Source organism: Protopterus annectens, chromosome 8.part0 (assembly GCF_019279795.1).
Source record: "Protopterus annectens isolate FY-2018-M chromosome 8.part0, PAN1.0, whole genome shotgun sequence".
In the NCBI taxonomy this organism is placed as follows: Eukaryota; Metazoa; Chordata; order Ceratodontiformes; family Protopteridae; genus Protopterus; species Protopterus annectens.
Window position 1 is genome coordinate 1,302,034,271 of NC_056741.1, and position 27,379 is coordinate 1,302,061,649.

The following is a 27,379-nucleotide window of genomic DNA, read 5'->3' on the forward strand; positions in this document are numbered from 1 at the left end:
TGGATCTTTGAGAATTTGGTGCAGTAACAGTATGAAACTGTGAATGCCCTTCACATATTCTTTGTCTTTGTTTGCCTTTATATGATTGTTTTATTCTTTACTGGTGTTGCTTTCTACACCCAACTGCTTGCATCCTCAAGTTAGTTAATGCTTGTGTTCACAAGCAGAGTTTTTTCCTTCAGATGTATTCTTTCCTTTAATGGCTCATTTATTCTGAACTTTGTTTGTACAGAGAGCATTTTGTCTTCTCATTCTTTACATGGTTTCAGGGGAAAATGCTAAATAGAAAAATTCACACGTTAAGATGTTTGTTACTCCCTCTTGTCGGTTTGTATTGCTATGTTTTATACTGAATTTTTTTATGTCACTTACCCTTTCCAATGTAACATTTTCATGCTTCTAGTATTACATTCTACTTCCTCAACACTCCGTCCTACTCACGTCCTTCTCACCTCAGCCTTTCTCCACCTTTTAATACTTTCCTAAATGCTTTGTGAATTTCATCCCCACTATCCATTCTGATGGGCATTTCCTTATGACAGTGTTCTCCATTTACAAGCATATGCATGTCTAAGGAGGGATTGGAACCTGTAATCTGCTGCTGTTCCTCCCCCTCCTACACATCTGTTTTACTTTTTGGGACAGTCCTTAAACATTGTGCTGGTATTGTCTTGTGCACCAGTGTCATTTTACTCATCCACCTCATTTGTTTAGTAGTGAGAAGAGTTCCATCTCCTCTACCATCTGTTCTTATCCTCCCCATTTTGCACACTCTTCTAGTGGGTTTTCTCTGGAAGGTTTTCTCCTTATATATCAAGAATACAATAATTCTTAGTGTAGCTTTAGCTATAGCCAAGTAGAGTAGGATCATTGCCCCTTATCCATGTAGGGATATGTCCCCGCATTCTGTTGGTTGCTGCTACTATCTTTTTACTGTGCTCCTGATGGTCCAATTCTGATGTAACATCTCCCAGTCCTTTTCCTGTACTCTTACTTCCATTCTTCCTGTTTGGTATATAAAACCAAATTTGCGGTAGACTACATTTTGTATTTTCTGTATTGAATCTCAACTGCCACTTTTCTGCTATCTTGGTTAGCCAGTCTAAATCCTTCCTTAGTCTAGACTGTTCTCTCCACTCTCTCCAACATCTTCCTTTTTTTTTTTTGTTTTATCTGTCAAAATATTTGTCTATGCATTGCTAAACAAATATTCTGAATTTTTTTGCTTAGGTCACATGTCCAGGTTCACAGCATGTTAGTCCATTCAATGTATTTCAAGGATCTGATGTCTTTTCCATTCATTCCTCAGCTCATGGGCATCAGGTTTGACCTCATCTGATTTCAGACATTTTTTTCTAAACTTAGGCTTAGTAGCTCAGGCTCTTTCCCTTACTCATAATTCCCTCCAATTACCCCAGATCTTATTTGGCGCATTCAACGTTCAGACATGGTTGTTATAGCTCAGGTGTTTGGAAATGTACAAAGCTCTTGTGTACTTTTTTTGCTCTAGCTTCAACTGTAGTATATTATCTCTTTCATTTTCCCTTTTAACTTGTTTCCTTCTGTTTAAAAAAGAATACTCTCTTAAACTAGACTTGTTTTTCTTTTGGCTTCATCTCCTTCAGATACAATTGTTGGTATTTTTGCTGTTTTTCTTCTTGTGTGATTCCTCTGAAATTTTCTGCTTTATCTAGGTTGTTTTTCTGAGTTTTAGTCATGACCAATAAACCTACTAGCTTCAAGAAGTATCTCTTGTGGACACAAAATCCACAGTTTGGTTACTCATTCAAATTGTGTACATTGTAGCTAGACATTTGGACATGGATTGTGATACATGTTGTGCCTTCAACCATAGGGCTTTTAGTTGAACATAGAAACAAGCTCATTTTAAAAGATGCTCTTCCTTCCTCTTCAGCATCTACTTCTGGAGCAGTGTCCCTCTCCTCCAGGAAGCCTGCAGAGAAATCTGAAGGGGAGAAAAGTCAAAAGATAAACCCAGGGAGCAAAGGAAGTGATCCCCTGACTGCGGCCCTTCCTTGGCTCCGATTTTGGCTCTGCCTCCTAAGGTACAAAGGACTTTGGATCTGACCACTCCATCGGATCCATCTCATGCTTCCTCCAGAACTCCTCATCAGTGAGAACTTTGGTTCTTGTTAGAGCCAATTGCTTCCAGGTTACATTTGCACTTTCTTCAAGAGACACCTCATAAGGCTTTCTAGACTTCCATCTTCATCCTTCTTCAGGTCTTCCAGGAGTCTTTCTGAAGCAGATGTGAAGAGAATGACGAGGAAATTCCCCAGGTTTCAACAGTTGGGCATTCTTCCAGCTCGGTCTCCGATCAGACCGGTGAGCTCTGCACCTTCCCAAGACTCTGTTAGCTGCTCTTAGTCTGATCTGCCTCCTGATTTCATAGGTATTGGACGGAGACTTCTGGAACTGCCCTTGTCAAACCCAAAGTTGTTTTTTGTCACTCCGGCATCATCTCTGATCCAACTGGCACCAACACTGTTGGAACTGGAGGGGTCGCAGAGCTCTAGTTTTGGTGCTAGATCCATGGGTAGGGGGTCAATGCGGAGACTCTGAGCCATCCTTTCCCCCTTGGCGCTTCGGTGATAGCCTGGTTCACACCTCTGCTTCACGACAAGATCAAGGGAATTCCCTGGACCACCCAGGCCAGTTGTCTTCTGCTCTGACTAGTGTGGTTTTGAGATCCCCCTTGGCTTCTGCTTTAAAGGTAGTGGAGAGAAGGCAGGACATCCCTGCCCCCTTGGTCTGCTCTCCACTTCTCAACTGCTTGCCCTTGGTCTTGAGCCTACTCATTCCATCCCTTCGGGACAACAAGTTTGAAGTAGCTTTGAGGCAGTCCTCCTCTAGGATTTCCCCTTAGACTTCTTCTCCAGATCATCATCCCAGTGGAAGTTCCTCAGACATATAAGTGCAAAAGGAGGCACATTGACTCCCCTCAGCAGTCACTAATAGAAGACACGTACTTCAGTGAAGGGGAGGGTCCCCCAGATCACCCTTGAGGAAGTCTCATTCAGAAAGATTCTCACCCTTCTGAAATAGAAGGGTTTTTGGTGTTCGAAAACCCCTTCCCTGGAGGAGTCTGTGTTCCTGTTGGCATTTGGTACCGGCTCATCTTCATCCTGGGGGAGAGGTTCCTCCAGCTTATGAAATGCTGATCTCTTCCGTCATAGGGCATTGCAAGATCCAAATGTGACAGAGCCCATCTCTAAGAAGCCCGACAAATACTTAGTAGCACCAAAAAAAAGTGCCTGTTGTAGTTAGGGTCCCCAGTTGATGATGTGGTGACGGCGGCAGCGACTAAAGAAGGAACTTGCCGAAGAGTGTCTGTCTGTCCATCCCCCAACAAGGGAGTTCAAGGCCTTGGACAGACATGGGAAGTGAGTTTATGCTTCAGTGACCTTTGCTGTACTGTCACTGAATTGTGTGGCACACCCTGCAAGATTCCAGGGGGACTTGACCTAAGAACTCTTAGTCCCTCTTGGGGTCCATGTTTTCGCAACTGGCCACCCTTCACTTCATCTCAAATGCCTCTAAGCATCTGATCTCTCACACAACAGAGACTACTTCTACAGCTGCGTTTTCAGGCGTTACTGTTCTGGGACATGCTAGCATGCATGTATGCCACTTTGCAGAGCCCTTTGTGACATCTTTCATCAGTGCTGCCTTTGATGGAGCGACTGTTTTTGGACCCAAGGTTAAAGAAACTCACTCCAGTGAACAGAATTGGAAAGCTCTGTCTGTGGTAGTAACAGTTTTCCACTCCCCCAGAGGACTTTCAGCTCCGGCACAAACTTTGGACCCGATTATCGATTCTTTTACCACTTTGCTTCCAGTAGCTACCCCAGCTCCGAGTCCCCTCGGTGCAGAGCATTATTTTTCATTAACACCCGTTTTAAAGCTAGAAACTTTAAAACCATCAGTCTTGACACCACGGACCCGATGTCCTTCTTCTATAGACCCGTGCCTAGGTCATGTATACAGGACATGAGACACCCTGATTTCCCTTCTACAACTTGTGGTGTGCCCTTTGGACCAGCTTTTAGCAGCCAGGAAGTTATCCACTCCTTCCAAGATCCATTCGGATCTGAAGTCTCCTGCTATGACACTTTCAGCATCCATGACCTCAGCACATATAACACCTCAGTCCACCGTCCTTGCGGAGCCAGCCCCTCCTCATTCTGGGGATTAGAGGATGCTCCCGATGTTCATCATGTATACAGCTGCAGTCATAACAGATGGGTTCTCCTGCCGTCAGGCGGGTCCTCGGTCGGCCGAATTCCAAAGTCTAGGTCTGGCGTCGGTTGTCATCGCTTCTTCCCTGACGTCAGTGCGACAGGAGTATAAAGGAACCAGCCGACGCCATTTTCTTCAGTCTTTCTTGCCCCGCGGTGCCTGAAGCAGAAGCAGTTCGCAAGTGCTGGTCGCCCAGCTCCTGAGATTACGAAAATTTTGAAACCGAAGTCTTCTTGAAAGCTACCCCGTTGGGGAAACTTTTCTTGCCTCAGACCGATGTCAGACAAAGTTAATAATTGTATTTCATGTGGGAAGCAAATACCGCATAAGGATTTCCATTCCCTCTGTATACCTTGTTTAGGCCCAGACCACGACGTCTCAGTCTGTCGCTTTTGTGCTACATTCAACAAACGCACCATTAAGCGTCGGGCGGAGTTCACCCAGCATTATTTAGGAAAAACATTTAACTATATTATGTCGTCGGATACTCCGACTCCAGTTTTGTCTAAAAAACGCAAAGATAAGCACCGACACACGAGGTCCGTGGCCTCTACCGACACCATGCCAAAGCCGACTACACGTGGTCCGGTTCTCAGCGAGGCGCCTACGTAGCCCCTGACTACCGACGACACTTCTTTGGCAGTGCCTCCTGTACCCGAGGTCGCAGGCTCCTCGGCCCACACCCGACTACAGATACCGAAGCCACTCTTGGCGTTGAACCTCAAAATGTGGACAGGTCTACCTCCACTCAAGGTGTCTTCAGACCTTCCTCTTCTTTCTCCATCAAGGCTTTCACTAAGTCTAAAGCAGCCATGCACTCTAAGAGACAAGCTACACAGGGCCCATCTCCAGGCCCCATGCCTAAAAAACAGATGCTTAAAATGGCTGAGGATTTAATTACTCTTATTGGGGGTTCTCAACCCCCACCGGACAAAAGGCCCAGAGTGGAGGAAGAATCCCCCTCCTCTGATCAGGGCTCCATTATTTCAGAGCACTCTGATGATCAGGAACATTCTTACTCCCCTTTTGAAGACTCTGATGCGGAGGAGTCCATTCCTTCTGTATCCCCCCCAGAGGATTACTCATTTGGGGAAACTTTGCATACCTTAAGGGAACACTTCCACTGGGAAGGCCAAGATTATTCAGATTCCAAGAAAAGGCTTAGGGAATTTCTTTTACTACCTCAGCACAGGCCTCTGGCTATACCTCCTGTCTTGGACATCCTAGATGATGTTTACTCGGAGGCCTGCCTTAACCCGGACTCTCTGCCTCCAGCCCCAGTTAAGCCTGACAGGTACTACAGGGTTCCTGACTCGCACCAGTTTCTATACAAAAGCTATGCTGCTGACCCAGAAACCATCTCACAGGGCCCCAAGGGAATTAAGGCCTCCACTGCTAAAAATCCATTACCTTCCGAGAGATTCCAGATCCTTAGAAAGGTGGGGAAAAAAGGTATATACCTCGGCTACCTTAACCATGAGGGCCTTAAACTGTCAGTTCCATATGCTAAAATACCAACAGTTTTTGTTATCACAATTGAAAAGTAAAATGTCACAACCTGAACAACCAGACTTGAAGGAGTTGAAGGATTTGATGCATAGTGCAGAACAAGTGGGTAAGCATACCTTACAATGTGGTTTTGATGCTCTAGAGGCCTTGTGTAGAGCTGCTGTTACAAGATCAGTCATACGTAGACATGCCTGGCTCAAGGAACAAACCTTGCCTGATCATGTCAAAGCTAAATTACTAGATGCCCCTCTTCAAAAGGATGTATTATTTGGTGCTAATGCTGAGGAGGTATTAAGGAAAATGGAGGAAAAGGCTAAATCAATGCAAACTGTGAAAGATTTTCTACAGGTGCAACCCCCACGTTTCAGTAGAAATTGGCCTTCCAAAAATTGGTCCTTTCCAGCCACGGACAGACCCCAAAGAGGCAGATACAGGCACCTGAGGGGCAGAGGACAATCCCAAGGATCGTTTAGAGGCAGACAATGGCAAGCTCCTACACAAAGAGGTGGTGAGGATAACTCGCAATCATTCAGATAGCAAGCCCAATGACTTTCCCCTTTGCATGCCAAGCAAGACTTAAATGGCAGCCCCCTTAGGAGGAAAGCTGGCATTATTTTCAAAAAATTGGCATATTGTCACAAAAGACAAATGGATCCTGGACATTATAAACAGAGGCTACAGATTCCGTTTTCACACCCTTCCAAAAATGAGAGGCATGCCAAACCTGCCACACAATCAAAGGGCAGAGGCACAAAGGCAAATTACAGATCTCATACACATGAAAGCTATTCAAGAGGTACCTACGCACGAACAAGGTCAAGGTTTTTATTCCAGGCTATTCCTGGTACCAAGGAAGGGAAAAGATTGGAGACCTATTTTGGACTTATCCAACCTAAACACATTTCTACTCGTACCAAAATTCAAGATGCTCACTCTACAGCAACTTCTTCCCATGCTGGGCAAGGAGTCTTGGCTGGTAACATTGGACCTCAAGGAGGCATACCTGCATGTCCCAATCAGACAAAATTGCAGAAGATACCTCAGATTTCTTGCAGGTTCAACCCATTATCAATTCTCTGCATTGCCCTTTGGCTTATCTACTGCGCCCAGGGTATTCACGAAATGCCTGGCATCAGTAATTGCCTACTGCAGACTTCAAGGGATACAAATATACCCCTATTTGGACGACTGCCTGATCCAAGTGGACAGCAAGCACATTCTTCTGAAACATCTGGCTTGTGTAATAATGGTGAACTCTCTGGGATACACAGTCAACAAAAAGAAATCAAGGCTAATACCCTCTCGGAAGATAATTTTCCTGGGTGCCAACTTGGACACAAACACCCAGATGGCCTACCTCATGCCAGAGAAGCAGGGGCAACTAACTCAATACTTCAGAGCACTAGCAAATTACACCAGGCTGACTGCAAGGAAAATCCTGCAGGCTCTGGGATTCATGGCATCTTGCATCTTACTAATCCCATGTGCAAAGCTGCATATGAGGAAACTTCAATGGTACCTGAAAAACATATGGTCTCAACACAGCCACAGTTTGGAAACAATAATACCACTAATTCCATGTCTGCAAAAGGATTTCTGTGGTGGGCTCAAGTATGCCAAACAAACACAGGTCTTCCATTCAGCAAGCCTCAAGCAAATCAAGTCATCACAACAGACGCCTCGGACTACGCCTGGGGGGCGCACATGACAGATCGGTGCATTCAGGGCAAATGGTCCCAAAAAGAAAAGCACCTTCACATCAATCAAAAGGAAATGCTAGCAGTAATAAATGCTATTATAGCTTTCAAGGACCTTCTGCAACCAGGTCAACTATTGATAAGAACGGACAACACCACAGTTACGTGGTACACAAACAAACAGGGAGGAACACATTCATACCCCCTATGCAGACTGGCCATGTCACTTTGGAACATGGCCATGGACTTACAAATCGAACTACAAGCACAGTACTTGTTAGGCAAAGAAAATACGCTGGCAGACAACCTAAGCAGAAATATGACAGATCCACACGAATGGAAGTTGCATCCAAAAGTTTTTACAGAAATAATCCAAGCATGGGGAAGGCCAGACATAGATCTCTTTGCCTCCCACAAAAATCACCAATTGACAAAATTCTGCTCAAGGATTTTCCATCCAAAGGCCTGGAGAGTGGACGCTCTCTCTTTCAGTTGGACATCAATGACAGTTTATGCTTTCCCACCTTTTCCTCTGCTGCCCAAAGTTCTATTGAAAACCAGAGCAGACAGACCAAAGATGGTTCTCATTGCTCCGGACTGGCCAAGACAACACTGGTACCCACTCCTGAGGAGCCTGACGCATTCCCCACCATGGACCCTGCCTCTAATGCCTCTTCTTCTGACTCAGCACAGCTTCAAAACTCTTCACACCCAGCTAAAAACACTCAATCTAGCCGCATGGAAGATTCCTTAGCATCACAACAGACCCTACTCTCCAAGGAGGTGCAGGATGTCATTTTGGAGGCCAGAAGGCCGTCAACTAGAAAAGCTTACTCCAAAATGGAAGCGGTTTTGTGTCTGGAATGAGAAAAAGGGCCAGGATCCTGGAAAACTGAATTTACCTCAAATACTACAGTATTTAGCTGAGCTGCTAAGCAGTGGACTTTCATTCTCCTCCATCAAAATCCATGCCTCAGCCATTTCTGCATAATACAACACTGATCCACCCTTATTCTCTCACCCTCTCTTAAGACAGTTCCTCAGAGGGGCTAAGAATCTAAGACCCCCAAGGAAACAACCAATACCTGCTTGGGATCTCAATTTCATTCTGGAAAAACTGACCTTGCCTCCCTTTGAGCCAGCTGCCTCATCAGATTTGCAATATTTGTCCTGGAAAACAGCTTTCCTTCTGGCTATTACCTCAGCTCGTAGAGTTTCAAAACTACAAGCTCTCATGGCTGTGCAGCCTTTTATCATCTTCCATCAGGACAGAGTTTCCTTACGAACCAACCCGTCCTTTATGCCTAAAGTGGTATCCAGGGTAGCTTTGAATCAGGCCATACACTTACCCACCTTTTATCCTAATCCTCAAAACAAAGGGGAGAGATTACTACATTCCCTGGACATCCACAGACAACTCCGTTATTATCTGGACAGAACAAAACCTTTCAGAAAATCAGAACAGCTCTTTGTGTCCTATGCTGTAGGAGCTCAAGGAAAGCCAATTTCGAAACAGACAATCTCAAAATGGATAGCCCACTGCATACGCTTTTGCTATTCTTTTCATGGCAAAACTGTACCTACAGGCATCAGATCTCACTCCACAAGGGCCACAGCTACCTCTGCAGCTTTCCTCAGAGGAGTTCCTACCAAAGATATTTTGGAAGCAGCCACTTGGAGTTCTGTGCATACCTTCTCCAAGCACTACTACCTACCATTATACTCCAAAACTAGAGCAGGCTTTGCCACTGCAGTCTTGCAGGGCATCCTGGCTCCTCCTAGTTCCACCTAGTGCCTACCACCCCTTTCTTAGCTTTGGGATTCTACCCATCTGTTATGACTGCAGCTGTATGCACGATGAACATAGTACAGTTTTGTACCTACCATAAATGTAGATATTCGAGTGCTAATACAGTTGCAGTCCAGGTTTCCCTCCCTCCTTCCCCTCTTGGGACAGGCCTATAGGCTAACACATCCTCATACAACCTGATTGGGGTATTCGTTTATGGTGTATTTGCTTGCAACTACTGTATTTTGATTATATTGCACTGCTTTATTACACAAATTTATGTATTGCCTTCCTTCTGGGGGCACCTGACATCTGGGGCAAGAAAAACTGAAGAAAATGGCGTTGGCTGGTTCCTTTATACCCCTGTCGCACTGACGTCAGGGAAGAAGCGACGACAACCGACGCCGGACCTAGACTTTGGAATTCGGCCGACCGAGGACCCGCCTGATGGCAGGAGAACCCATCTGTTATGACTGCAGCTGTATCAGCACTCGAACATCTACATTTATGGTAGGTACAAAACTGTACTTCTCCTCCTTTCTGCCCTCAGTACGGGAAGTTCTTGGAGGAAGACATTGATTATGGTTTTGGGGAGGGTCCCCCTCAGTCACCTTCTTCAGAGTCATCCTCGAAACCTGGAAGCAGCAGGTGTTTAGAAACCCGGCAACCCTTCGACCGAGGGGCCCTTGTTTCTACAGGCTTTTTGCGCCAGCTCATTGTGGCTGAGCGCATGAAAGAGCCCTCACACCTTTGACATTTTTCTCAGTAGACTGGACAAATACTTTTCCCCTGTGGACAGTCAGCATTGGCCCTAAGGGTTGCCAGTTGATGCTGTGGCACTGACAGTGGCCATTAAGAAGGACGTGGCTGAAGAAAAAGCCCACTGTTTATCCACCCAACAGGGAGTCCTGGGTGGTAGGCAGTCTGGGAAAGTGGGCTTTCCTTCACAGATGTTTACTGTATGATCAATGAATTATTTGGCAGTTGTCACTAGGCTCCAGACGGACCTAATAATGGAGCTGTCTGGATCACTCGCGAGACTGTTGTCTGATGAGGTCAGAGATGAGTGGACTTTGCAGTTCGCAACCCAGGAAACAATATCCATTTCGCTCATTAGGTTGAAACCACATCCGACCGGAGTGGCTGGGGCAGCGGATTTGGGCTTTGTCATGACACGTCATACCTGTGTGCGCATTTGTGACTTTGCAGACTCCTTCGATTCTTCTTTGAATACTTCTATTAAAGCATCATCCCTTTTCGGTTCCAAAGCAAAGGACATAGGTGCTAACTGGACGGAACACTATGTCTGCTGTAGGCGTACATCCTTTAAGAGTCATAGGAGTGGAAAATCGGGACAAAATCTTAGTCCTTTCATGCCACTCATGGCGATGATATCCCCAAGGACAAAAGTAGTAATATTTATGGAAGATACTATTACTCAGGCAGAAGGGGGTCGCCATAATTTGGCTTCAGGGATCTGCTCTCCAGGCAACCTTGTCAGCATTCCTGAGAAGCAATCTTGGTCATTTTTCTCTCTGCACCAAGTGGCCTGGCTCTCTTTTGCCAACGTTGGCTGCAGACTATCATCACCAGAACAATTTTATATACACATACAGAAAGGGTTATCCATTCTGTTCCATCAAACCAGTACAGATCTGGATTCTAATCAAAATTCTTTTTGCTGCCAAAAAAGACAGAGGACTGGAGACCTATTCTGGTTCTCAGCAGTTCAAACAATTTGTTAACCAAACTGAAATTCCGAATGGTCACGGTTCAGCCCATTCTCCCCTTTTTTGGGACGAGACAATTGGATATGTTGTGTACATCTCCCGAATATGTATTACCATATCAAGATGGATAAATTTCTACGGTCTAGTCACTGTCTTTCATGCCTGCTGTCCGGCCTCTCTACAACCCCAGCGTGCTCACGGAATGCATTGCAGTGATCACAAATCACTTGAATCTGCAAGGACTCTGGGTGTTTCCATATTCGGATGAGTGGTTCCACCCCCCCCCCCCCCAAGCCTCCCAGTAACTGCATTGCTTCATACTCTCTCTCTAGCTTGACTCTTTGGAATTATAATACATCGGGAAGAGTCAAAGCTCACTCATACGCAACAGATGGTCATTGTTGCTGTTTTCAAAACCTGGTCTTGCCTAGTATCGCTCCCAGATCTCAGGCTACAGCATCTCACACTCCAGCTCTGGCTGATACTCTCACAAACGACCGTCTCAGCCGGGGAAGTGCTTCATACCCTTGTTTCAATGGCAGCTTTGATCCCTTTCATGCTTCTAGTGAAGCTACATACACGGATCCTGTCATGGCTCCTTCTTTGCAATGCTTCCTGACGCCAAATGCAGCGCTTTAGAGTCACCCATTGTAACCTCTTCAGTCCGCAACCATGGTGACCAGAGATGCTTCCCTGATCGGGTGGGGAGCCATTCTCAAGAAAAGACAGTCTAAGGCACATGGTATTCCTCAGAAGTGTTCTGGATCAAAGAGCAGTGCTGTTAGCGTTGCAGACCTTACATCTGGCTCTCCCCTCTGGGACTTTTTGAAATTCAGTCAGACAATATGTCAGTGGTATAGTATTTCCACAAGCAAGGTGCAACCTTGTTTTACCTTATGAGGCAAAAACCAATTAGTTTTTTGGTTATCGGCGATAGCTTCCAACCGTTTGATATCGTACATCCCGGGGAGTTCCAGAGCAATTACGGACATCTGACCAGAAGTTTTCTGCGGCCTCACGAATGGTCCCTCAACCCCGAGGTGGCAACTGAAATATTCAGCCACCAGGGCCAACCTTGCTGCAATCTCTTTGGCTCGCTTGGATCTCTTTATAACAATGAGCATAACATTGGTTGAAATGCAGAGTAATTCTCAGACCTCCCTTCTGGCTTTTAACAAGTGTGGTCCTTCCTTTCTTCGGCCCAGCATGGTATATCTGCCTTGTACACTGGCTCCCTCTTCCAGATTTGATAGCTCATTCCCTCCTATGCCTTCCATTTATGCAAAGCCTTCCTTAAAGGAATTTCCTCATATCAGGCCATCTTTCAGATAACTCCTAGAGCTTTGGACCCTTACTGTAGTCCTTCACTCATTGACATAAAAACCGTTTGAACCAGCCATGTAACGTGGCATAAATTTTTGGTTTTGGAAATGGTTATTTTTGATAGCCTTCATGTCTGCCAGAAGAATCTCAGACCTGCACACCTTGTGTATAAAGCACTCTGCCTGGTTTTCATAAAGGCAGAGTATTATATCGGACACATCCATCCTTTCTCCTCTATCAAGTTAGTTCTGAGTCTTTCTGGGAACCAGATTCACCCTCACTCCTTAGCTGTACACAGGCAACCAATTTTTACTTAGATGGCACTAAATCTATATGCAAGTCAGACAAACTTTTCACTTTCTTTTCTGGCCCAAGGAAGGGATTTGCTGTGTCAAGGTCACCTTATCAAAATGGCTCAGAGACTGTATTTCCTCTGTTACTCATGTACAAATGAGCCTGGACCTGATAATATCAAACCACACTCAACTAGCGTTATAGCAACCTCTGTAGCTTTCCACTCCAGATCCTCTATGGACGACATCTACGCAGCAGCTATTTGGCTAAACCACACACCTTCATCAAACATTATAAGTTGGATATGGTCTCAAGGGGAAGAGCTGCATTCGGCTCAATGGTGCTCAGGAATATTCTTCCATAAGGGCCACCCAGGTTCCTCAAGGTAGCGTGAGATTCTTTCCCATCAGTGATGAATGGGAAGAAGATTAACAACATTAGATAAAAAAGTTATGTCTTACATAATGTTCCATCTATGTTGTTGATCTTCTTCCATTCATCACTTTCCACCCTCAGTCCCCCTCCAAAGTCTCCTGGGGGATGCTTTGGGTTTATGTGGTACCTTAGGTTATTTGCGCAGAAGTGGCCTGCACTTTACTTACTTTTCTCTAGCAAACTCGATCTGAGGTAAAAGGGAGAGGGGTATTCTGGGTAGAGACTTAGCTCGAGTTTTTTGGCTAATGCGAGCTTGCTACAAGGCCAACTCAGTTCCGAGGACAGAACCGATAACCCATCAGTTGTGAATGGAAGAAGATCAACAACATAGATGGAACGTTATGGTAAGACAGAACTTTTTATCAAAGGCTACTACATTCCATTTTTTTGTCTTCCACCAAACACATCAAAGAAGTTACCCAATGTTTATAAGAGCTGCTCTAGGATTGGTATACTCTCTCTGATCTCTGGAGTGAATCCTAACTAAATCCAAGGCATCTTTTGAAATCTACAAAAAATAAGTGTTTTTATTCACTGTACTGCATTGTTAAACTGTTTATTAATTGCAGCCTACTTTTAACAGTTTTTTTTTGCCATTTTAACTGTTTTGTTGTTTCACTGTTGTATTTGCTAGTGTTTGTGTAATGTATAGCATAGGCAAGATTCAGATTTGCTGAGTCTAGACTGTTTGGCATTATCTGAGCACTAAAACCAGCCGTCTTACATTGAGGGGCTCCTGTACCCTTGTGGCAGAAGGATGTAGCCAAGGGACCCATCTGAATTGGAGACTGTTGGAATAAGGCTCAGTATTGAGCATTTTCATTGGCCAGCTTGTTTGAAAATTGCTTAACTTGTTTTTTTTTTTTTTTTTTTTTAAAAAAGGGTTTTCACAGTTGCTACACAAGTCCTGGGTTTGTGCTTGTTTTAACACTGCTGCACAGAGTATGTTGACCAGCCACTGCTCTACTATCTTCATCTGAGCTATCCAAGGCATCTGTTTGTATGAAGCACACCTTTGAGCAGCACGACACAGTGGAGGTAACCATTGACGGTTACAGACGCAAAAGCAAAAATTTATTTATTTTCCCTTAGAAGCTGTCCATGCTTCGGAGAGCACCTCAGCTGGGCTTTCTACAACATTTGCCATTTTAACTGAAATCTCCTAATCCCTAATAGTCTCGTACCCTGAGTCCCAATAGTATAGACCCAGCATTAAGCCCCCAGTTATACCACATCCTTCCTCACTAAAGTAAGCAAATTTATACCTAGCATTTTGGGTGGTCAGTTCTCCTGCCAACCTGATTGACATGGGTATCCTGAGGCAGTGTAACAAGTCCCTTATGTACACTAACAATTGCCTTATGTACACTGACACCCCAGTACTCCTAAACCATTCAAGTTCAATTTGTGAGATATGCATATACACTACGAATTTGGAATCATTTGCACAGAAGAGTGACAAACAGGTTATCAGCCCACATACTATACCTCCTGCACAAACCATGCGCTCAACACATAAACAGTCATAAGCGGAGGTGCACACCAGAAATTTGCCTAAACACCAGAGACCTCCAAAACACAAACATGCTACACCTATTACAGTACTTACAGCACTCAGTACACATAAAACCACAAGCACAGGTGTCTCACCAAACAAGCCCCTAAGGCAGAGTGTGTCTTAACGAAATTTTCTGGTCATAGGTGACTCCATAGTGAGACACAGATGTCCCACTCACCAGACTGGACAAGGAGGTTACGGTCAGCTGTCTGATGCCAAGATCTGCCAGATCTCACACACACACACACTCAAGTCTCTCCGCAACAAGTACCGATGTTCTTCGTGTTTCACTGTTGCAGTCATCACATTTGGGTTATCTGCCTGCAGGTAGCCCTCAGCCAGCCTGAATACCAAAGTCTTGGGATTTCTGAGCCAGATGCTGTCGCTTCTTCCATGACGTCTGGTCGTCAGGGGTATAAAACATGCAGCCGATGCCATTACATTAGTCTTTCTTGTCGTGCGGTGCCAGAAGCAGAAGCAATTCGCAAGTGCCGGTCGGCCGACTCCTGAAATTTTCGTATTTGAGTTTCAGACCTGAAGTCTTCTAAAAGGTAAGTACCCCGTTGGGGATCCTTTTATCTTGCTCCTACCAATTTTCATATTAAACCGACAACTTTGTTTCAAGCCAAAAATACCTAATATCTCGGGCCTAAAGTTCACACTACGCATAGGAAACCGACAACCAAAGTGCATTCTCATGCCCACATGTTCAAAAGCAAATGATTAGAATGGCTGAAGACCTTATTACCTTAATTAGGGTACGCCAGCCTTTCCCCTCAGAGACCTAGAACTGATTTTCCTTCTGATTCTTCTGATCAGGAATCTGATATCTCTGTTCCTTCTGACTACCAGGACATACCCTTATCTTCCTCTGATGATTTTGATGCAGAGGATTCCATTCCCTCTGCTTCCCCTCCAGAAGATTTTTATTTTGGTGAAACCCTGCATACCCTTAGGGAGCATTTCTGCTGGGAAAGCCAGGACTACTCTCAGTCCAAAAAGATACTCAGGGAATTATTAAACCTGCCTCAGCATGGGCCTCTAGCTATTCCTCCTGTTCTGGAGGTTGTAGATGATGTTTTCCTGGAATCCAGCCTTACCCCGGATACTTTGCCTCCAGCTCTCAGGAAACCTGACAGGTACTATAGAGTACCTGACTCTCACAAATTCCTTTTCAAGAATTGTACTGTGGATCTTGAGACCATTTCACAAGGACCAAAAGGGATTAAGGCTACTACTGCCAAGAATCCCACCCCTCTGACAGGGATTTTAGGGCTTTAGACAGATAGGGTAAGAAAGTATATACCTCTGCTACTCTGGCCATTAGGGCTTTAAATTGCCAGTTTCATATGAGTATCAGCAGCATATTATGGGGCTAATTAAACAGAAACTGATGTTGATTCCTTACTGTGCAAACACAAAGATTTACAAGAGTTAATGCATTAACTCTTAAATTTAATTGCAAATAAAGAAATACATATAGCAAGTGAAGCTGTTATGGAAAGAGTAAGGAAGTCCACACTATTATAATTTTTTCAGAGGAATGCTGAAAAATAAATAAATAAATAAATAAATAAAAACATTTTAAAACACATTTAATGTTTATGATCTCATTAAATCCTGGGCACGAGTCTACTTCAAGTAGGAGTTGCCATTTCAGTTCCTTGAATTCTAGTAATGTATCCATATTGCTGTATGTATTTCTTTATTTTATTACCAAGTAAGCACAATAAACATAAACACCCATCAGAATAAGCACTAATGTTCAATACTAACTACTTTTAGAAATTTATTTTTTTAATTTTTTAATGCATTTCTAAGTATATTTTGCTGAAGTACATAGAGCAGTCTTTTGTTAGATAACATCTGTTAATATGTCATATCACAAAATAATATAACTTCACTGTTTAAAATAACTTTATTAAATGGGTTATTATATTTTTTATCTGTTGTATTATAATCACACAACACTATTTTGTTTGAAAAAGGAACCACACAAAGTAATGTTTGTTGTTTTCTTCCATGTTCTGCTACGATTGTTTTGGTGCAGACAAAATGAAAAATATGAGCAACATTAATTATACATAATACAAACAGAAAAAATCAAAAGACATACTTAGTTGCATTGATAAAGCTGATAACACTCCTGGGAGAATTTGAAAAATCGAACTGTGTAGTGTCAAGATGTTCATCGTGTTATACTGCTGCAGTCATCACACTTGGGTTATCCTGCCGTCAGGCGGTCCCGCAGTCGGCCGAATCCCAAAGTCTTGGCCTGGCGTCGGTTGTCATCGATTCTTCCCTGACGTCAGTGCGACAGGGGTATAAAAGAGGCAGCCGACGCCATTTTCTCCAGTCTTTCTTGCCGCGCAGTGCCCGAAGCAGAAGCAGTTCGCAAGTGCCAGTCGGCTAGCTCCTGAGATTTTCAAATCGAATTTCAGCCCGATCTTCTCTAAAGCTAAGTACCCCATTGGCGAAACTTTTCTTGCCTCAGACCGATGTCAGACAAAGTTAATAATTGCATTTTTTGTGGGAAGCAAATACCTCATAAGGATTTTCATTCTTATTCTATTCCTTCCCTAGGCCCAGACCACGATGTCTCTGGTTGTCGGTTTTGTGCTAGGTTCAACAAACGTACAATCAAGCGTCGGGCGGATTTTGCCCAACATTATTTTGGCAGAAAATTTAACTATAGCATGTTGTCGGAGCAACTGACATCAGCAATGACTAAAAAATGCAAGGATAAGGACAGGCAATCAAGGCCAAGACCAGATACCGAGGCCGCAGCATGGCCTGCCGCCGGTTCTCCGGTTTTCAGCGAGGCGCCTATGCAGCCCCTGACTACAGCTGATTTAGAAATTCTGACAGCCTCCCAGACCGAATCAGCTGGGCCTCAGGAGCCGGTTCCATCTCACCCCTCGGACGCCAACCCTGACGGTGATCCGAAGATTTTGGACAGGCCTTCGGTTTCTGAAGGTGTCTTCAAACCGACAGCTATCTCTATTAAGTCTTGTGCTAAACTTAAAGCCCCCTTAAAAGTTAGGAAACCGGTCCACAGACCCCCCCCCCCACAGGCCCCTATGCCTAAAAAACAAATGCTTAAGATGGCTGAGGATTTAATTACCCTTATCAGGGGTTCCCAACCCCCTCCTGACAAAAGGCCTAGACTGGAGGAAGATTATTCTTCCTCTGACCAAGCATCCATTTCCTCAGTTAACTCTGAGGACCAGGATTATTCCTTCCCTCCTTATGAAGACTCAGATGCTGAAGAGTCCATTCCCTCTGTCTCTCCCCCTGAAGACCACTCTTTTGGGGAAACTTTACACACCATGAGGGAACACTTCCACTGGGAAGGCCAAGATTACTCTGACTCTAAGAAAAGACTCCGTGAGTTTCTTCTTCCACAGCATAGACCCCTTGCAATTCCTCCAGTTTTAGACATTTTGGATGATGTTTACTCTGAATCTAGTCTAAACCCAGACACCTTACCTCCTGTACCAGCTAAACCAGACAGATACTACCGAGTTCCTGATTCTCATAAGTTTCTATATAAAAGCCCTGTTGCAGACCCCGAAACCATTTCCCAAGGTCCCAAAGGGGTTAAGGCCTCTACTGCTAAGAATCCACTACCTTCTGAAAGAGATTCTAGAGCATTAGAAAGATGGGGGAAGAAAGTGCATACGTCTGCCACTTTGGCCATGAGGGCCTTAAACTGCCAATTCCACATGCTAAAATACCAGCAGTACTTGATTACACAGTTAAAGCAGAAAATGATCCCTCAGACAGATCAACCTGATTTCAAAGAGATGCAGGATTTGCTGCATGCAGCAGAACAGGTGGGAAAGCATACCTTACAGTGTGGTTTTGATTCATTGGAAGCCTCATGTAGAGCAGCTGTCACAGGATCTGTAATTCGTAGACATGCTTGGCTAAAAGAGCAAGCCTTACCAGAACATGTCAAAGCAAAGTTATTGGATGCTCCATTGCAGAAAGATGTGTTATTTGGTGTCAAAGCAGAGGAAGTCTTAAAGAAAATGGAAGAAAAGGCAAAATCTATGCAGACAGTTAAAGATTTTTTACAGGTACAACCTCCTCGTTTCAGCAGAAACTGGCCATCAAAAAACTGGTCCTTTCCTGCATCAGACAGACCCCAAAGGGGTAGGTACAGACGCCCAAGGGGCAGAGGCCAGCCACAAGGTTCTTTCAGGCCTAGACAATGGCATACAACGACTCAAAGAGGTGGAGACGAAAGATCTCAACCCTTCAGGAAACAAACACAATGACTTCCCTCTTCGCCTGCCAAGCAAAATTGCCCTGGCAGCACCTTTGGGAGGAAGGCTAGCTCTATTTCCACAAAATTGGCGCATCATAACAAAGGACAAATGGGTTCTAGATATTATTACCCGAGGCTACAGATTTCATTTTCACACTTTACCACGGATGAGAGGCATGCCAAATCTGCCTCCAAACCAATGGGCAGAGGCACAAACGCAAATTTCAGCTCTCATGGATATGAAAGCAATTCAAAAGGTACCTACAAAGGAGCAAGGTCAAGGTTTTTACTCAATACTATTTCTAGTACCAAGAAAGGACAAAGCCTGGAGACCCAAACACATACCTGGAGGTACCCAAATTAAAAATGCTCACACTACAGCAGTTTCTTCCCATGCTGGGCAAGGAGTCTTGGCTGGTAACGTTGGACCTCAGAGAGGCATACCTGCATGTCCCTATCAGACAAGATTGCAGAAGATACCTCAGATTTTTGACAGGTACAACGCATTAGCAATTCTCTGCATTACCCTTTGGCTTCTCTACTGCGCCCAGAGTATTTACGAAATGCCTGGCATCAGTATTTGCATACTGCAGACAACGAGGAATACAAATTTATCTATATCTGGACGACTGCCTGATCCAAGCGGACAGCAAGGACATTCTATTACAGCATCTGGCATTTGTAACAAAGCTGCTAAGTTGCCTAGGGTACACAGTAAACAAAAAGAAGTCAAAGCTAATACCCTCACAAGACATAATATTCCTGGGTGCCAGCTTAAATACAATGGCCCAGATGGCTTATCTCACGCCAGACAAACAAAAACAGCTGACTCAAGACTTCAAAAAGATGGTAACTTTTACCCAGCTCACTGCAAGGAAAATCCTGCAGGCATTGGGATTCATGGCATCCTGCGTTCAACTAGTTCCACATGCAAAGCTGCATATGAGGAAATTACAATGGTACCTGAAAAGTGTATGGTCTCAACACAGGCACAGCCTTGAAACAAGTATACCTCTCATTCCCTACCTTCAAAAAGAGTTCCTATGGTGGGCTCAAGCATGTCAAATAAACAAGGGTCTTCCTTTTGTCTTACCTCCAGCAAACCAAACTATGACAACAGATTCTTCAGACTATGCCTGGGGGAGCACACTTGGCAGGACAGTGCATACAGGGCAAATGGTCTGCAAAACAAATGCATCTCAACCAAAAGGAGATGCTAGCTGTGCAAAATGCACTGACAGCCTTCAAGGACCTCTTGCATCCAGGACAACTACTAATAAGGACAGACAACACCACAGTTATGTGGTACATAAACAGGGAGGAACACACTCCTACCCTTTATGCAGACAGGCAATGACCTTGTGGAACACAGCATTGACTTACCAAGTACAACTGCAAGCACAATTCCTGCCAGAAGAGGAAAACATATTGGCAGATGAATTAAGCAGAAATATGGCAGATCCTCACGAGTGGAGACTACACCCACAAGTATTTTCAATGATAACTCAAAGGTGGGGACGCCCAGACATAGATCTGTTTGCCTCCCCCAACAATTGCCAACTACAAAAATTTTGCACAAGGACTTATCATTCCCTAGCCTGGAAAGTGGACGCCCTATCATTCAGTTGGACAGCATTGACAGTCTATGCCTTCCCACCACTACCTCTGTTGACCAAGGTATTACTGAAAGTCAGATCAGAGAGACCACAAATGATCCTCATTACTCCGGACTGGCCACGACAGCACTGGTACCCATTACTAAGGAACTTGACTCACAGCCCTCCATGGATCTTACCTCAATTCCCACTTCTGTTGACTCAGCAAAACTCTCAGATCCTTCACAGTCAGCTCAGGACTTTAAATTTAGCTGCATGGAGAATACCTTGAATTATCAATCATCACTTCTCTCAAAGGACGTCCTGAATGTCATTTTGGAGGCCAGGAGGCCCAGCACCAGAAAAACTTACTCAGACAAATGGAAAAGATTTTGTGCCTGGAACCAGGCTAAAGGCCAAAATCCTGGGATACCAAACATTCCTCAAATACTGCAATACTTAACTGAGATGCTACACAAAGGCCTTTCTTTCTCATCCATTAAGATCCATGCTTCAGCCATTTCAGCTCAATATAATACAGATCCTCCCATACTCTCACACCCTTTACTAAGGCAGTTTCTCAGAGGGGCTAAGAATATAAGACCCCCCAGAAAACCCCCAACGCCAGCTTGGGACCCCAACTTCATTTTAGAAAAATTAACACTGCCTCCTTTCGAACCAGCCTTCTCAGCAGAACTACAATACTTGTCATGGAAAACAGCTCTGTTGTTGGCTATCAGCTCAGCACGCAGGGTCTCAGAACTACAGGCACTCATGGCAGTGGAACCTTTCACTATTTTCCATCAGGACAGAGTCTCTTTACGAACTAACCCTACCTTTATGCCAAAGGTAGTATCCAGTGTGGCTTTGAATCAGACCATTAATTTACCCACCTTTTATCCAAACCCCCAGAATAAAGGAGAAAAACTCCTTCACTCTTTGGACATTCACAGACAGCTACGTTACTATTTGGATAAGACAAAGACCTTCAGAAAAACTGACCAACTTTTTGTATCCTATGCTGTAGGTTCACAAGGAAAGGCTATTTCAAAACAGACCATCTCCAAATGGATAGCACATTGTATCCGCTTTTGCTACTCGCACCATGGGAAAGCAGTGCCTGTTAATATTAGGTCCCATTCTACCAGGGCTACAGCAACCTCAGCAGCCTTTCTCAGGGGGGTTCCAACCAAGGACATTCTGGAGGCAGCTACTTGGAGTTCAGTGCACACCTTTACCAAGCACTACCACCTTCCATTATACTCAAAAACCAGAGCTGGTTTTGCCACTGCAGTTCTGCAGGGCATCCTAGCTTCGCCTAACCCAGTTTAGTACCAGCCACCCCATCCATAGCTTTGGGATTCAACCCAAGTGTGATGACTGCAGCAGTATGACACGATGAACATAGTACAGTTTTGTACCTACCATAAATGTAGATGTTCGAGTGTATATACTGCTGCAGTCCAGGTTACCCTCCCACCATCCCCTCTACATACCAGGGTGTTAGTTATAACTCTATGTACATCAATCAACTGGATGCATGTCTATATGGTGTATTTGCTAACAGCTAGTATTATTGTTTATCTACTAAGGTATTTTTCAATAGTTATTTGTATTGCCTTCCTTGTTGGGGGCACCTGACATCTGGGGCAAGAAAAACTGAAGAAAATGGCGTTGGCTGCCTCTTTTATACCCCTGTCGCACTGACGTCAGGGAAGAAGCGACGACAACCGACGCCGGACCAAAACTTTGGGATTCGGCCGACTGTAGGACCGCCTGATGGCAGGATAACCCAAGTGTGATGACTGCAGCAGTATATACACTCGAACATCTACATTTATGGTAGGTACAAAACTGTACTTTTCAATTAGGCTGGTTACATAGATATACTATTACAGGAGGCGGTGTAATATATGACAAGTTGTTCTGTTTTGATGGGATGGTCTTTCAATGACTAAAGTTGTATATAAATACAGATACTTGTCATGATGAAGCACTGGAGTTGTATGGATTTTTCCTTAATATAGATCTAGGCCTTTTTCTCTTGGGTCTATTCAGCCCTTTGTTGGACCCATCTGAAAACCTAACTGTACGCTCAACCTTTTTCCAGGTGTAGCTTCAGAGGTATCTTTGGGTTATTCTAATACAGAGACTGAAGGGGGTGAGCCACAAATAATGGTTTCTCCAATACCAAAGAGATCTAGGGGCCCTTTAGGAGAGGCGGGCGAAAGCATCGTCGTAGAACAAATAGAAGATAAGTTTCAGAAAATATTGAATCAACAATAGCTAGAGGTAATGCTCCTAACCACATTCAGGCAACTGAAAATCAATTGGTGGTAAATCTGACCAATTATGAGCTTTCAGATTTGGAACTAAAGATACTTAATAAAGGATTGGGTTTTGTTCCAGCTACATGTGTCTTTTTTTGATGTAGTGAATGACTTTAAATCTGAAGTATTACTTTGCACACAGACCACAGAGTAGTGATCCAACAGACACATTTAAATTTAAGAAATCTGAGTTTCAGCCACCATATTATAGGGCAGTGAAGGTTTTTGAACAATAGGTGATGCAAGATTTGCAACTTAATCAGAATGAGGTGTTTAGGAGTTACTCTCACAATTTGACTAAGGTAGAGAAACGAACATTAAGCAATTTAGCCATGAATGACAATTTGGTAATTACTAAAGCGGACAGGGGGCGCATTTGTTATTTGGGGCAAGGAACAATGTCTTAATGAAGTATTTAGACATCTAACGGATGTGATATAGTGCCTACTCCCCTTGGATCCTACCATGGTATTTAAACAACAGATAGATGCCTTCCTGAAACAAGCTAGAGAGGCAGGGATTATTTCCATGGATTTGGAACAACAGTTAACAGTAGAGGATCCCCAGTCACACTGTTTCTGTTTTGTACCAAAGATACATAAAGGGGCAGCCATACCGTCTGGAAGACCTATTGTAGCAGGGCAAGGTTCAGTTATCGAACCATTGTCAGTGTATCTAGAAGCTAAGTTGAAGCATCTATTGACTTGTGTCTGCTAGAATAAAGGATACTAGCCAATTTTTATTATTAATGGATGATCTGGTAATCCCTACGAATGCATATATTGGCACATTAGATGTCCAAGCATTATATACAAGTATCCCACATTGGGGAGGGATTAAAGCAGTCAAGTATTGGTTTGAGGCCTCTTAAGTATTATGGAGCAACCGAGCAAGAATTTCTTCTGACATTATTGGGAATGGTCTTGGAACATATTGCCTTTAGGTATGGATAAAATTGGTATTTACAGATAAAAGGTACAGCGATGGGTGCAACGTTTGTACCCATTTACGCTGATTTATTTATAGAGTAGCTGGAAGTGGAGTTTAATGTCAAACTAGGGATGTGGCGTAGGTATCTGGACGATTGTTGGGTAGTATGGCAAGGTACACAGGAGAGATGGATACAGTTTGTTGAGTACCTTAATAATAATCAGTATGGCATAAGGTTCAGTGGCAAAATAGTTAGCAGTAGCGTTGAGTTTTTCGATGTGATGGTTAAGAAAGATAAAGATGGTATGATGGTCACGGATTTATATCGGAAGCCATTCACCAAGAATTCTTTGCTAAGAGCCGATGGTTGCCATCCAAGCCATATAACCAATAACATCCCAATGGCCTAATTTAAGAGGTTAAAACAAATCTGTAGTAGGGCAGAGGATTTCGAGCTACAGGCGGATAAATTAAAGGTGAGATTTTTGACTAGGGGCTATGGGGACAGGAGGGTTAATTCTGCTTTAAAGGCAGTTAACTTGATGACTAGGGCACAATTGTTACATGGGGAGAGAGCATCAAACTAGAGAATCCCCAAGAACCCTTAGGTTTATAACTAGATTTGGAAGCAGTACATTTAAGATCAAAGCTATAATAGCAAGGCACTAGCATATTTTGAAAACAGATAGCTTTTTGACCACCTTAGTAGATAATCAGTGTAATTTTGATTATAGGAGAGGTAAAACTATCGGGGAGAGTCTAACTAGTTTTAAAAAAAAGTAAAGTTTCAGTTGAGGGAACAAATGAGAATCGAATTCTGGGTAGTAGCTACTGTGGAAACTGTAATCATTGCAAAGTAATTTCTAAAACTTAAGTCATTCACTTCAGTCAACACTACAAAAGTATTTGGTATCAGACATCTCATAGCTTGTATAAGTGAGTGGGTGACAGACATCTTTGAGCTTAAGCCAATGGATAGCATTGCATATTAGTGATATAAATTGCAAAAGGGCACGCAATACACTATACAAGCATATGCAGGTACAACCTAGGGCACATTTTATATATCTAGGCATAGATAAAGTGGTGGGGTCTGATTTGACAATAGCACATAGACATAAGATTCTTAACAAGAAAGAATGAATGTGGATAATTAATTTGGGAGCATTATTCAAACCAGGTCTGAGTGAGCATTGCTAAATTAAAATGTATAAACAGCACCTGATGTTCTTCGTGTTTCATTGTTGCAGTCCTCACATTTGGGTTATCTGCTTGCAGTAGCCCTCATTCGGCCTGATTATCAAAGTCTTAGGTCCTGCGTCAGTTGCTGTCTCATCTTCCGTGACATCAGGTAGTCAGGGGTGTAAAGCATGCAGCTGATGCCATTACGTCAGTCTTTCTTGCCATACGGTGCCCGAAGCAGAAGCAGTTCACAAGTGCCAGTCAGCCAACTCCTGAAATTTTCGTTTTCGAGTTTCAGAACCGAAGTCTTCAACTAAAGTTAAGTACCCCGTTGGGGAAACTTTTTCTTGCTCTAAACCGATGTCAGTAAAAGTCAGTAATTGTATTTCTTGTGGAAAGCAAATACTTCCTAAAGATTTTCATTCATACTGTATTCCTTGCCTAGGCCCTGACCATGGCGTACCTCACTGTCGGTTTTGTGCCTTATTTAAACCACAAACTATTCGTCATCAGTATATTTTCGCTTCTAAATATTTTGGTACTCTGTTCAGTTATCCAGATATGTCTTCGGTAAGCCACCCGACTACTGACATTCCGAAAAAACTCAAAGGTAAAGACAGAGACAGGCCACCTAGGTCCAAAGCTGCCGACAATGCTTATCCTAAGCTAGTCGCCAGTTTGCCGGTACGGAGTGATGCACTTTCGCAGCCCCTGATACCCGCTACTTCAGATTCGCGGGCCTCTACTGAGACCCATTCGGAGTCCGATATGCCGCAAGATGCTTCAGCTGTGGAACCTGTGGATGTCTTTACCTTGGATGGGTCTGGAGCCGCTGTGCAGGCACCGGCTTCTGAGGGTGTATTCAGGCCTACTGACTTGTATATTAAATCAACGCCATCTTCTTCTTCAAGGCCTAAAACTCGAACCATGGCTAGAAAACCAACGCCCAGACCACATGGTCAGGCCTCTATGCCTAAAAAAACAAATAAGAATGGCTGAAGACCTTATTACTTTAATCAGGGGAAGCCAACCTTCCCCCTCTAAGAGACCTAAGACTGAATTTGCTTGTGATACTTTTGACCAGGATTCTGAAATTTCTGTCTCTTCTGATGACCAGAATTTAACCTTATCTACCTATGAAGATTCTGATGCAGAGGACTCTATTCCCTCTGCTTCTCCCCCAGAGGATTTTTATTTGGGTGAAACCTTGCATACTCTTAGGGAGCATTTTCACTGGGAAAGCCAGGATTACTCTGATTCTAAAAAGAGGCTTAGAGATTTCTTACTGCTGCCCCAACACAGGCCTTTAGCTATCCCTCCTGTGCTGGACATTGTTGACGATGCCTTTTCGGAATCTAGCTTGGCCCCTGACTCTTTACCTCACGCTCCCAGAAAACCTGATAGATATTACAGGGTTCCTGATTCTCACAAGTTCCTTTTTAAAAATCCTACTGTGGACCCTGAGACCATTTCACAGGGACCCAAGGGCATTAAGGCTACTACTGCTAAAAATCCTACCCCCTGGGATAGAGATTCCAGGCCCCTGGATAGATGGGGTAAGAAGGTATACACCTCTGCAACCCTGGCCATCAGGGCCTTAAATTGCCAGTTTCATATGTTAAAGTATCAGCAGCATATTATTGGATTGCTTAAACAGAAAATTATGTTGATTCCTGATTGTGCTGAAAATAAGGATTTACAGGATTTAATGCATTCTGCTGAACAGGTTGGAAAACATACTTTGCAATGTGGTTTTGATTCACTAGAGGCGTCTTGCAGGGTTGCTGTCTGTACTTAGAAGGCATGCTTGGCTTAAGGAGCAGTCTTTGCCAGATCATGTTAAAACTAAATTGCTGGATGCTCCCTTAAATCAGGACCGCCTGTTTGGTAACAAAGCAGAAGTTGTTCTTAAAAAGATGGAGGGAAAAGCTAAATCTATGCAAACTGTTAGATTTCTTACAAGTGCAGTCTCCAAGATTTAGTAGGCACTGGCCCTCAAAAAATTGTTCCTTTCCCACCTCTTCCAGGCCTTCTCAGTTCAAACCCAGAACCAGCAGAACACCCAGGCTTCAGTCCCAGGGTACGCACAGGACTAAGCAGTGGGGAGCTCCCACTTCCAAATCAGGGAGTAGTAAGACTCCCCCCTGTGGTAAGCTGTCTCAATGACTTAACTTTAAAACTTCCAAGCACTTCTCAACTGACTGCTCCTTTAGGGGGAAAGATTGCTCTGCAAACAAAAAACTGGGAACTCATTACCCAGGGCAAATGGGTTTTAAACATAGTTTCCCAAGGATACATATTTCACTTCCACACGTTACCAACCCCAAACAGTTGGCCAGATCTACCCCCAGATCAGTGGGCAGAGGGTCAAAAGCAGGTACTGTCTTTCTTAAGATTAAAGGCTATTCAGACTGTACCAGAAGAGAAAAAGGGGCAATGTTTCTACTCAAGACTTTTCCTGGTACCCAGAAAAG

General features: G+C 43.9%; 1 protein-coding gene across 3 annotated transcripts in view; it reads left to right on the forward strand.

Annotated features, from left to right (window-relative positions):
* Nucleotides 1-27,379, forward strand: part of SRPRA (SRP receptor subunit alpha) — an 880,927-nt gene that overhangs the window by 530,042 nt on the left and 323,506 nt on the right. The gene's annotated exons all lie outside the window — the stretch shown is intronic.